The following is a 12249-nucleotide window of genomic DNA, read 5'->3' as shown; positions in this document are numbered from 1 at the left end:
AGAACTAGAGGCCATTATACGTATTGGTTTTCTGGATTGTTGTAATATTATAGAAATAAGTGACATGCTTCCAATATATTTAAATAAATTAAATATTCTAATTCCTAATAAAACAAGCATATAACTCAGATAAATGCCATATGTAATTATTGCAGCAATGAACAGTAGCAATTCTAGAACATTTAAATATGTAAAATAGCTACTCACGTCCATTTCATAATTAAACATGGCTTGCAGATGAAGAAGGCATATTAAATAAATAAACATAATTGTTTATCTTAAACTATTGCTCTCAAAATAGCGGGTTGCTGTAATAAACAGCCCTCCAACACTAAAAGGTGATCAGAGATCCTCGACTAACGTGACAGTCCTATCTTACCAAATTAGGATTTTAGATCAGATGTAATAAGCTCAATAATCAAATGTAAATACGAATAGTAAGGAGTTGTGTACTAAATAAAATAACAGAATTTAACACAGTTAAACAACCTCAACAAAGAGAGATTTAATTAGGCACAAATAATATCAATGCTGAAGATGATAATACACTAAACCGAGACTGTCACGTTGTCTCACTACACAGCTATCATCATCGAGCACACAAATCCGCCCACAACAGTGCAATCACACCCAAGTATTTAATACTAGCAGATTGCACAAAATGAAACAGTAAATAAAGTGAGGCAACGAATAACTCACAGCACGTATATTGTCTACGTGGGAAGACCAGCTCAGCGAACACAAGGTTCTGTCCCAGAAAACCAATTCTGTCGCCCACGTCCGGGCCTGCACGGCGGGAGGTTGACGGAGATACTAGAGCCGCTGCCGGAGTCGAGGGAGACGTCCACGGCACCAGCCCGAGAAGACGAACACCGCGCAGCAGGGAGCCCAGGCACCAGGCCATGGTGGACAGAGATCAGAACAAATAGAGCACCACACAGGCGCACTGTAAATCAATGGGGCACAGGAGAACCTTGTTGCACAAGAACAGCACCACCTATACCAGCTTCCAATCACCACCAAAGATTAACCACAGGAACACTAGGAACCAAATGGATCGAGGAGACTGGAACAACAAGCAACCAATAAGAGCAGAGAGGAGCAGAGAACCTTATAAAAGCCAGGGAAGCGTTTTCCCATCTTAAGAAGACGCCCGCGCCAGATAGTTACGCAGGACCCGGCCAAGCGGCAAACAAATCGCTAATCTGTTCAGCGCCGCCGCCAGGCGTCCTGCGCTACTCCTGTGCTCCTCCCGTTCTCTGCTCACCGCTCCTATATGAGCCCTAGCCAAATTGCCAGCGCTTGCCGGCCGGCTGGGCTGCTCGGCCGTGGGTCTGGTAGCGTCCCAGCTCGGCTGGCCCCCTTTCCTTTTTTTAATAAAGTGAAAACACAAAAATCGGACAACAATCCCCACCATTTACACTCTTATTTTCTGATCAATGTCATTGAGCTCTCGTACTGTTTATATACTACTTTTCGGCAGAGGTACTTGTTAGGTTTGAACCATAGCCTATCCTAGTGTACTCCAACCCTGCACGAGTAAGCGGAGGACTACGCCATGATCCAAAAACCCTAGTGTGAGGATCTTCGCACAAAAGGCACATAGTACAGGCAGATTATCTGCTTCTCTTACGGGGCAGGGCGTTACGGTCATGCCCTTTAATATCTATTCATGAGCTCACAAGAGAGAAAACCCCATTCTCTCCCGGACTGCGACCCCACAGTCAGCTCATATAGGTGAAATCGTTAAGGAAATTCTGTAGGACAATTTCCCTGCTTATAGCATTGACTTCATTAAGAGCATATCGCTCAACCTGCCATACAGACAGAGCACAGCAGCTCATGAGACTCTTTATCTTTTGTGCTCTTGGTTTCACAGTGCTTCGTTTCCTGGAGCCTGGATCTTGGGGTCTCCGGTCACACAGGACAGTTATCCGCAGTTGAAACCGCTAACAGGGTACGAGTCCCATTCCAATGCACGTTGCTTGGATTGGCTTTTGAGCCAGTCCTTTGGTGAAAGGATCAGCAAGGTTCCTTTCAGACTTGATGTAATCTATTGTTATTACACCCATCTCTCTAGCATGCCGACATGAATCAAGTCGTCTTCTGATATGCCTCGAGGATTTTTGGGTGTCCTTTCTACTGTTCACTTTCAGCAACACAGAAGTGTTGTCACAGTATACTAGGACAACCGGTATTGACTTTGCTAGGATTGGAAGGTCTGACAACAGGTCTCTCAACCATTCAGCCTCCAATGCTGCTGAATCAAGTGCAACTAATTCAGCCTCCTTGGTGGAACGTGTCGACACTGATTGTTTAGACGATCTCCATGACACGGCCCCACCAGCTAAAGTGAACACATAGCCACTTGTAGCCACTTGTAGACTTCAAAATGACCTTGAGGCGGTGTGGCTAGATTTCAAGGATATATTTGAGATATACCAATGGAATGCGCTAGACATCTCCCTCTTCACCTAATGGGTTTCTAAGTGTTTACCGGCTCTTTTGTACACAATTCAATAATATATATATATATTCAATTCTACCAGGCATGCCCTTACACCTAGTTTATATTGTGAAGGATGGAGATTTAGAGATGTAGTAAGGAGGGGATTTACAATGTGGGTTTTATCAACCTAGTGGTTGTTAACCAAAAAAACATTAAGAATTTCTGCATTGACATCCTAAAAAGGTTGGTCAAGTTTTTGCACAAGCAGCATTATATGCAATACATACTTCTACCTTACAATTTTAAGTTAGTGTACACTACCTCATACCCCATACCTTTTGTAACTAAATGCATAGTTTGATTTGCTCTCCTTGTTTATAACATTTCTACAGCTTGTACAGGATACTTCTGGCGATCTCAATGGAACAAGGCATTGTGCACATTTTTGCCTCTATGAGGAAGCTAACCACAGAGTTACAAGAAGTCATGGACCTTCTTAATGAGTAATTCTTACCATTCGAACTTAACTTCGTAAACCTTGAAATGATTCGATCATGCATTATAAGGGATGATCATTTTTTTATGCAGGGCATGGATGCTGCTACTCAAGAAACAGTGTGACTTAAAGAAAAATCTTAAGCTTATGCCAAACTTTCTTGTACGTGTAAATCTTGCATGTTATCTTCTAATAACAATTCGTAACCTTTTTCTCGATTTTAGTGTTTGACACAAGAAAAATGCAACAATCTTTGTGGATACTATGTTTGTAAATTTATTTACACCTTCGTAGGTAATAGGTTAGTGACAAAAGATATCGAAGTACGTCAACAATGTATACAATATATATTAATGTTGATTTTATGATAATGAAGTGTCTCAGATTTGAATTTAATATAATAATACATTTTATTAATGATTTTGGCAAATCACAGAAGATGAAAGAAGAACTACTGCATTTAAAAAAAGATCAAAGCAATTCAAGAACAAAGAATAGAGTTTATATAAAAGCGGAGTAGAGGCAGGCAACAATAACATTGTCTAATGTCTAGACACTACAGGAAACGCCTAAATTTTCGTGGGCCGGGATATTTTCGTCGGCCGGCCCATGAAAATACGGAAGTTATTTTCGTCGGTCACGAGGCCGACGAAACTGGGGCGTATTTTCGTGGGCCGACCAATATTTTTGTCGGCAGGCCCACGAAAATACGGAAGTTATTTTCATCGGTCACTAAGCCGACGAATATGAGGCGTATTTTCGTGGGCCGGGGCCATAACGACGAAAATACATCATTGACCGACCACTATTTTCGTCGGCCTCAGTGAGGCCGACGAAAATAGAGGCCCTAAATCGTCCACCTCGGCCTTCTCGCTCGTTTCAATCGCGCGTTTCAATCCCGCGTCGCCCTCGTCGCCCGCCGCACGCGCCCTGCCCGCCCTCGCCGCGCCGCCGCACGCGCCCCGCCCGCCCTCGCCGCGCTGCCCGCTTAGCCCACAGCTAGAGCGCTCGCCGCGCCGCCCGCTTAGCCCGCGTGCCCGCACAGCAGCGCCGCCGCGGGCCCGTGCCGCCGCATGCCCGCGCCGCCGCCGAGCCGGCCCGGCCGCCCCACGCCGCCCCGCCCGCCACTGCACGCCGCGCCCCTCGCCCCTGCACGCCTGCCGAGCCCCACACCGCCCCGCCCGCCCCTCGCCGCGCTGCCGCCCGCACGCCCGCCGTCCGAGGCACCCCGCTCGCCCTTCGCCGCGCCGTCGCCCCGCCTGAGGCGCGCTGCACCGCGTCACGATGGCCTCCCTGCGCTGTGCCGCCGCCCACAAGCCCGCCGCCGCGAAGGTCTCCCAGCTGCGCCGTCGCCCGCCTCGCCCCGCCCGCATTTTCGCCATCAGGCAAGTATAATCGCCAAGGCCCCAAGGTCATTAATTTATATTAGTCATCTTATCGTGTTGTGATTAGTTTAACTGTTGATTGCTTTAATTCAAATTCATATTTGTCTCCGAGTTATTGTTTAATGTTTAGAGTTTAGTTTTAATCGTTAACCGTAGCGAACCGTATGTGTCACCCGTTCGGGAACGGCGAACGTCACATTGGCTTGTGAGGTTCGCCGTTCCGGAATTGTCCACGTATTTTGGACAGCCTGAGAGTATAGGCCGATGCTTGTGATTTGTGACATGTGTCTTACGATTAACGCGGAATTTCGGTTGTGTAACCCAGTTGTTCTCCAACACACCATGTTCAGGCGTGTGCTTGGAGAGCAGCGAGGTTATGCTGCCAAAATTTCGCGGCAATCGTAGGCTACACGTCACAAATCACAAGCATCGGCCTACACTCTTGGGTGGGTTTAGGGACTTTACCCAATAGGGAGTTCACCTAAGCCACAGACGATCGTTGATGTTCTTTGTCTTTCGTTTAGCCTTTGAAATGGACGGTGATCGGAGGGTGATGTATGACGGGTGGAGAAAGGATGGGGCACATTCGAATGAATGGATGGTTGTAACAAAGGCTTTTCTTGAGCACACTTTCAAAGATGCAACTGGTCGTCTAGTGAAGTGTCCTTGCAATCGCTGCGAGAACAAGTGGCCTCAGAAGAAGGAAGAAATGGAGAAACACCTTTGGAAAAGTGGGTTTATGCCGAACTACCTTGTATGGTACCGGCATGGAGAGTCTATTAGACACGTTGACGCAGAGGTGGAACTTGATGACGATCATGATAGGATGGACGACATGTTGCATGATCTTGGTAGGGAGGTTGAAATGAACGCTGAGGAGCCGGGGAAGCTTCCACGCGATGCTCAGGAATTCTTCCGGCTACTCGCCGCGGGAGAAGAGAGACTGCACGAGCACACTCAGATGTCAGTTCTTGGGACTCTCACAAGACTAATGGTGATAAAGTCGAAGCACAACATTTCAAACAGTGCTTACAACGACATCGTCCAACTGATGGGCGAGGTTCTCCCGGAGAATCATAAGTTGCCAAAGAATATGTACTTCGCAAAAAAGATGTTGGCTGGTCTTGGGATGACATATGAGAAGATCGACGTGTGTCTCAACAGTTGCATGCTATTCTTTGAGGAGGATGACAAGCTGGACCGTTGTAAGCATTGTGAAGCTTCTAGATATGTCGAGGTGACAAATGATGAGGGTGAATTGGTAGTTACGAAGGTCATAGCTAAGCAACTTCGTCGGTTGCCCATCATTCCTCGGCTTTCAAGGTTGTTCCTCAACAAGGAAATAGCTCTGCATATGACGTGGCCAAAGAATGGTGTACGTCTCGTCACTGATCCAGACATAATGGTCCATCCATCGGAAGATGATGCGTGGAAGGCATTTGACGAGTTTGATCCCGAATTTGCAAACGACCCTAGGAGTCTACGGCTTGGTCTATCGACGGACGGATTCACACCTTTCAATAGCAGTGCAAGCCCTTACTCGTGGTGGCCTGTCTTCATTGTGCCATATAATCTTCCTCCTGAGTTGGTCAATAAAGAAGAGTTCATGTTCCTTGCACTAGTCATCCCAGGCCCCGAGCATCCAGGGCCAAAGCTGAATATGTTTGTTCGCCCTTTAATTGAAGAGCTGAAACAATTGTAGAGAGGTGTGAAGGCTTATGACAGCCATACTGAAAAGGAGTTTACCATGCGCGCTGCTTATTTGTGGTCAGTGCATGATCTGCTGGCGTATGGAGATTGGTCTGGACGGTGTGTTCATGGTCGGTTGTGCTGTCCCATATGTATGAATGATACAGATGCATTCAGATTGAAGCATGGTGGGAAAGTGTCATTCTTTGATGCTCATCGACGTTGGACTCCATTCAAGCATGATTTCAGGAGTTCGCTTACTGCATTCAGAAGTGGAGCCAAAATCAGAATTGGGCCACCAAAGAGGCAAACTGCACCGCAGATAATGGCATGGCATGTGTTGGGGACTTGTTCTCAAATGCTATGAGTTAAGAACAAGGTAACACAAAAAATGTTAAACATTAAGGTCCTTCATCCTCTGAAGCATTATTTCCCTTAGGACATAATGATTTTCGGACGAAGGTTATGAAGGACATACCTTCATAAGCTCAAGAAATGAAGAAGAAATCATATGAAGCATAAGAGATAACATAAACAATTATGTATTGTTATCCACTCACTTCTATTTTATTATTATGGAAAAATGGAAATGATATGAAATTACAAATGTACCTTCGACTTGAAAGAAGATAAGAGTACAAGCGTGATGCAAAAGCAAATGTCAAGTCAGCGTGAACAGTACGAGAGCACTGTTCATCTATTTATAGGCACGGGACGCAGCCCATGTAAAATTACACTCATGCCCTTTACATTTGCTAATGACTCTATAGTAACCCATCGAGGTCTGAATAGCCTTTTCCTTTTTAAGTCGGTTTCCTTTTCTGCTATCGTGCCGAAGCTCTTCTGCACATAGCTTCGGCTCTGCACCAACCTTCGTGTTCTTTGTGCTTCTCCACACTATGGTTCTGATCCGAGTCCGAAGATACCTGCTCATGTATTATACTCTAGAAACATTGTTAAATCATGTTTTTGAGGACCTTTGGAAGCTGAAGGCCCCCAACAGTAGCCCCTCGCAATATTAATTTGTTAGAATGATAAATTCAGATTGCGATATGGACGAAGGCCCTAAGCCGAAGGTCCGAAAAATCACCTTCCCTTTGCTATAATAGCAACAGTCAATGACAAGCGGAGCCCTCCAACTTGCAGCGCACTAGGCGTATAAATAAGAGCACACCACGAGCTCATTTGGCACGCTTTTTGCCATCTGCTCTGCTTGCTCAATTTTTAGCTCTTGCCTACCAACGCTTGCTTGGCTTTTTAGATTTTCTAAGCTTCGGCTTTAAGAGCACATTTTCACCATTTCCGAAGAGATGTCTCAAGATAAGAAAGTTGTTGCTGAAACGAAGCTGAGCGAGGAGGAGAAGCTCCTTAAGGAAAAAAACTGCAAGATTCATCGAGTCAATTGCAAAGACCAACACAGAAAAGATTACAAAAGAAATTCTGGAAGGCTTATCTGAAGATACCGATGACAGCGACAGTTATGATGTGGAAAGTGGGGGCGAAGACTCCAAAGATCGACCGTGGCGACCAAGTCACGCAGTCTTTGGAAAATCGACTATCAGGCAAAGTCATCTTGATAACATGAGAGGAAGGTATTTTCAAGACATATCCATCGCGAGGGCTGACAACGGAGACATGACTGTTCCTGCCCCTGAAGAGAATGAAGTCGTAATCTACAGAAGCTTCTTCAAGGCTGGGCTCCGGTTCCCCTTAAGCAGTTTCATGGTTGAAGTTTTAAAGATATACCAGATTTTTCTTCACCAAATTACTCCCAAAGCCATCATAAGGATGGGAATCTTCATGTGGGTTGTGAGGAGTCAAGGTTTGGAACCAAGTGCAAAAGGTTTCTGCAATATGCACGAACTTTTATATGAGACGAAGCCCTAGGGTAAGGAGCAGTATCACAACAATTTTGGCTGCTACAGCTTCGTTGCTCGTTTAGGTTCAATCTGCCCAGTGCCAACCTTTCAGAAGAGGTGGCCTGGAGACTGGATGAAAGAATGGTTCTATGTGAAAAATGATTTAAAGGCGAGAGAAGATATTAAAGAGATCATCATGCGCCCCATCTAGTCCTGCTTCGGCCTTCGGAAACCAAAGGTAGAGATTGATGAAGCAGCTGAAGAATGTCGAAGGGCCTTTGGCATAGTTTGTTCTTTCATCGGGACAAGGGACTTAGTCCAAGAGCACGTGGCCTACAGAATATGGCCATTGGTAGTCAACTGGGAGATGCCAAAAGAAACCATCAGCAACCCCAATGAAGGTGGTTTGGTTCGACTGAAATATACCTTCAGGTTTGGAGACCAATTTATCGAATCAGACGATGATTGGCTGAAGTGCATCGAAGCTACAAGTGATGAACTGCTTGGGCCGTACTCCAAAGCGGAAGATAATGCGCTATTCGCAGCCTTCGAAAGCCAGAAGAAGAAAAGGCTAAATAGAGTTTTTGATGCTATTGGGTTCATGTACCCTGATTACCGCTACCCGCCACAGGGGAAGAAGAGAAAAAGTGCAACTTCCATAAAGTATGCTGCTTCAGCTGCTCCAAGCGAGCCCGCGCCGAAGAGGAAAAAGGTGAAGGTTCTTACTCACCGGCCATGATTTATTGAACCGGCCGTAGTGCCTGAATTTGGCGGTGAGACCTCTTCGGCTATTGAAGCCAAAGAACCTGCGCCTACACAGAAGATTGAAGAGCCGACTGCAATGCCGAAGACATCCTCAGCCAAAATAGCTGAGCCGAAGGCCGATAATATTGAAGAGATAGTAATCAAAGGAACAAAGATATTAGAAGTTACAAGCCCTTCGGCAGAAGTGACAGTGCCGAAGGCACAAAAAGATCTTAGAGCGACCCCTAAGAGGAAAAGGATGGTCAACGTGCTAGATGCGCTGGAGACAATAAAGACAAGCTCTACTCCAAGGAAAACTGCCGAAACTCCAAAGACGCAGTCTGAGACAAGATTGTCCGAAGCCAAAGTTGCAAAGAGCCAGGCCGAGACCGAAGCTGGGCCTTCAGAGCCCGCCAAGGAGAAATCCTTGGAAATCGGAGAAAAAGAAACGGAAAAAGAAGCCACAGAACAAATTTTGCCTGAAAAAACATCTTCCGAAGCTCTTGATTATTTTGTATGACATGCTTCAGGAAAAAGGTTATCTGAAGAAGAAAAACGAGAAGCTCAATACTATGCCCGGAAACTGAAATATCCAAAGGGGGCATTGATATTCAACGACAGCGGAGAAGAAGATTTCTTGTATTGTCTCCCGGACAGCAAGGAGATTTCTGCCTGCCGGGAGATAAGCAGAACCTTCGGATTCCCGACACTACAAGATGGGCTTTCGGTGCTATCAAAAGATGAATTGGCCGACAACTTAGCATATAATAGTTTAAAGGTGTGAGAATGAGCCTTTTGTACTTTAAAAACAAAAAATTTTCATTTGCTTATTCTTAATACTTCACTCCCTTCGCAGGGCCTTATTCTTAGCAACGCCCTCAGGGCGCAAAAAAGTGCCGAAGATGAAGGATGCACTATAGCTTTGAACAACCTTCGTTCTGAAGTAATTGAACTAAGGAACGAAGGTCTTGAAAATGATAAGATATTAAACTCATTCGTGAACAAAATAAAAGAAGACGAAGCTACTTCCAAAGCCCAGGCTGAAGCCCAGAAATGCGAAATGGAGGATCTTCGGAAACAGCTAGCTGAAGCAAAATTGAAATGTGCTATTGCCGAAGCTGACCGAGACGCCAGTGATTACTGGAAAAATTATTGGGAGAAAACAGTTGTAGAACTTCGATCTTCGAGAGAAAAATGTTATGAAAAATCCATAGAATGTGTGGGAAAAAAATAAAAACTAGCTTCGCCAATGTTGGCGCATATTCAAATGAAGACAACTTCGTACAGGGTGATCCCGAGGGGCCAATTGAGTGGATTAGCGGCGAGGCCGAAGCCTTTGAGGTGATTTTAAATGGACATGGGGACGTCTGCGCCTTCTCAAGTGCAAGGGGAATTGCGGCTATCTTGGAAAAATCAGGTTGCGATCATGTGAAAGCTTTGGCCCAAGCCGAAGCTACTTTATCTGTTGATGATACGAAGGACCCCTTGGCCGAAGCAAGCTTAGTTGGTGAAAAATTCTTTACTGACATATGGGAAAATGGCGGCCGAGTAATGGCTCACGAGATAATAAAGAAGAGCAAAAAAGATACTCACGATGCTAGGGAAGCAACAAAGGCAGCTGAAAAAGCTGCAGAACTCGAAAGACAGATAGGTATTGCTTAATAGCTTTTAACTTTAATTTTTTATTTTTGTGGCTTCGAACTTATTTACGTTTTTTACCACAGCCGAACTATCTCCTCCCCCGGAGCCCTTCGAGCCACTAGCCGAAGCAGAGGCAAAGAATCATTAGAAATTATTAGCATGGCTGAAACCATTATGGACGAAGTCATTACTCAACTTCTGACCGAAGCTGCAGACAAAGTTTTGAGAGAAGAAGAATAGATATTGTAAAAATATTGCCAAAATATTAATGTAACATTTGCTAGACTATGCTTGTAATATTTGGTACTCATGAGTTCTTAATGTAATGTGTATATGACTTTGTAATCTATTTCTTTGCGATGCATGAAATTTTTATTATACATACCATTTTTGAGCCTTCGGCGAAAAAACACCTTCCTTTCTTTTCATGCTTCGTAAAGAAGAGCTTTTATGCTTCGTGAGAAATCCTTCAACCATCGCAGAAACAATAATACTTCGTCAGTAATAGACTTTCTTCCTTGATGTCAGAGTGCTTTATAAAAATACTCCATGCGTCGCCATAACACTGATACTTTGTCAATAAAAGACTTTCCACTTCAGAGCTGATAAGGTTGTATCTCTTCAAAACTTATTTTGTGCCTTAGCACAATTTCACTTTTTCGAAGCATTCTCCGAAGGTTAACATTATACCCCCTTCTTGTGCCATTGATGCGACATGATATATGATGTTATGTTATGCAAAATGATGTGATGATGTTATGCTGTGCAAAATGATATTTATGCCGAAGACACACACACATTCCCACAATGGAATACACAATCTCTTTGCCATTTATTTTTCGGCTTCACCGCTTATTTTTTGGTGTATCAGCGCTGACTTTTCGCTGTAAGTTCTGCATTCCCTTGGGAACGTCTTTTCAACTTCTTCGCCTTCTATTTCGGCGGTATTCGCGTTGACTTTTCGCGCTTCGCATTATATTTCGGCGGTATTTGGCTCTGCATTCCCTTTGGAACGACTTTTGAGCAGAAAACTTACACTGCGCTCCCTTAGGAATGACTTTTTGTAGCTTCGGCAAACTTACGCTGCGTTCCGTAGAACGACTTTTTGTAGCCTTCGAAGATATTTGTGCCTTAGAAACGGCTTTTTGTGCCTCGGCGACTTTTTGGACTCCGTAAGTCTGTGGAGAAGATATATTTTCATGATGGCAAAAACGAAGCTATTACAAGGAATTAAAAACGCCAAGAAAACTAAGTTTTCAACAACTGTTCTTTAGTAAGAAAGAGAATGTAAAAACTGATTCAGGGGTAGGATATCGCTTAATAGATATCCTTCGACTCTGGCACAGTACTGTTGACTGTGCGAGCTTCGGACTTCTCCCTGAAGTCTCTCTGCTGATGGGTCTGTTGACTCCCTTCTGGCTGTTGGCCGCGTGAATATGCAGGTTGTAGTGGTGGTGGATGTGGAGGCTGTGGACAGGATGCCTGTGACTGACTGGCCGAAGCAACAGACGCTACAGGATGGTTACCCACATACTCTGGTATGTAGGGCGAGTGATATGAAGCAGTATGCATGACATGCTTCGGCTGGTTCTGCTGAGCTGCAGCTTCTGCTATTTCCTTCTATTTCTGAATGGTGACATGGCACATCCTTGTAGTATGGCCCTTGTCCTCACCACAGAATAAGCAATAAATTTTCCTAGGCTGATCCCCAAACCTTCCTCCGAAGCCCCTAGCGCCTCTGCCCCTTGGAGCTGGCGACCGAAGATAGCTTTGTTGCTGCCCCGAAGCTTGCGAGGAATACTGTGGCCTCTGTTGCTGACTTCCTCTGTCGTCATTCTAGGAGGAGTGGATTGATCTGACATGCCTTGGGTGGATTCTCCCTCCAAAGCCCCTGGTCATCTCAGAGAACCTGTAGGCTTCCTCCCTTCTTTGATGAAAGTCATTATCAACGCGGATGTATTCGTCCATTTTTTGAAGCAATTTCTC

The sequence above is a fragment of the Zea mays genome, chromosome 2, assembly GCF_902167145.1.
Source record: "Zea mays cultivar B73 chromosome 2, Zm-B73-REFERENCE-NAM-5.0, whole genome shotgun sequence".
Taxonomy (NCBI): Eukaryota; Viridiplantae; Streptophyta; class Magnoliopsida; order Poales; family Poaceae; genus Zea; species Zea mays.
The sequence above is the reverse complement of the archived record's forward strand: the minus strand, read 5'-3'. Positions refer to the sequence as shown.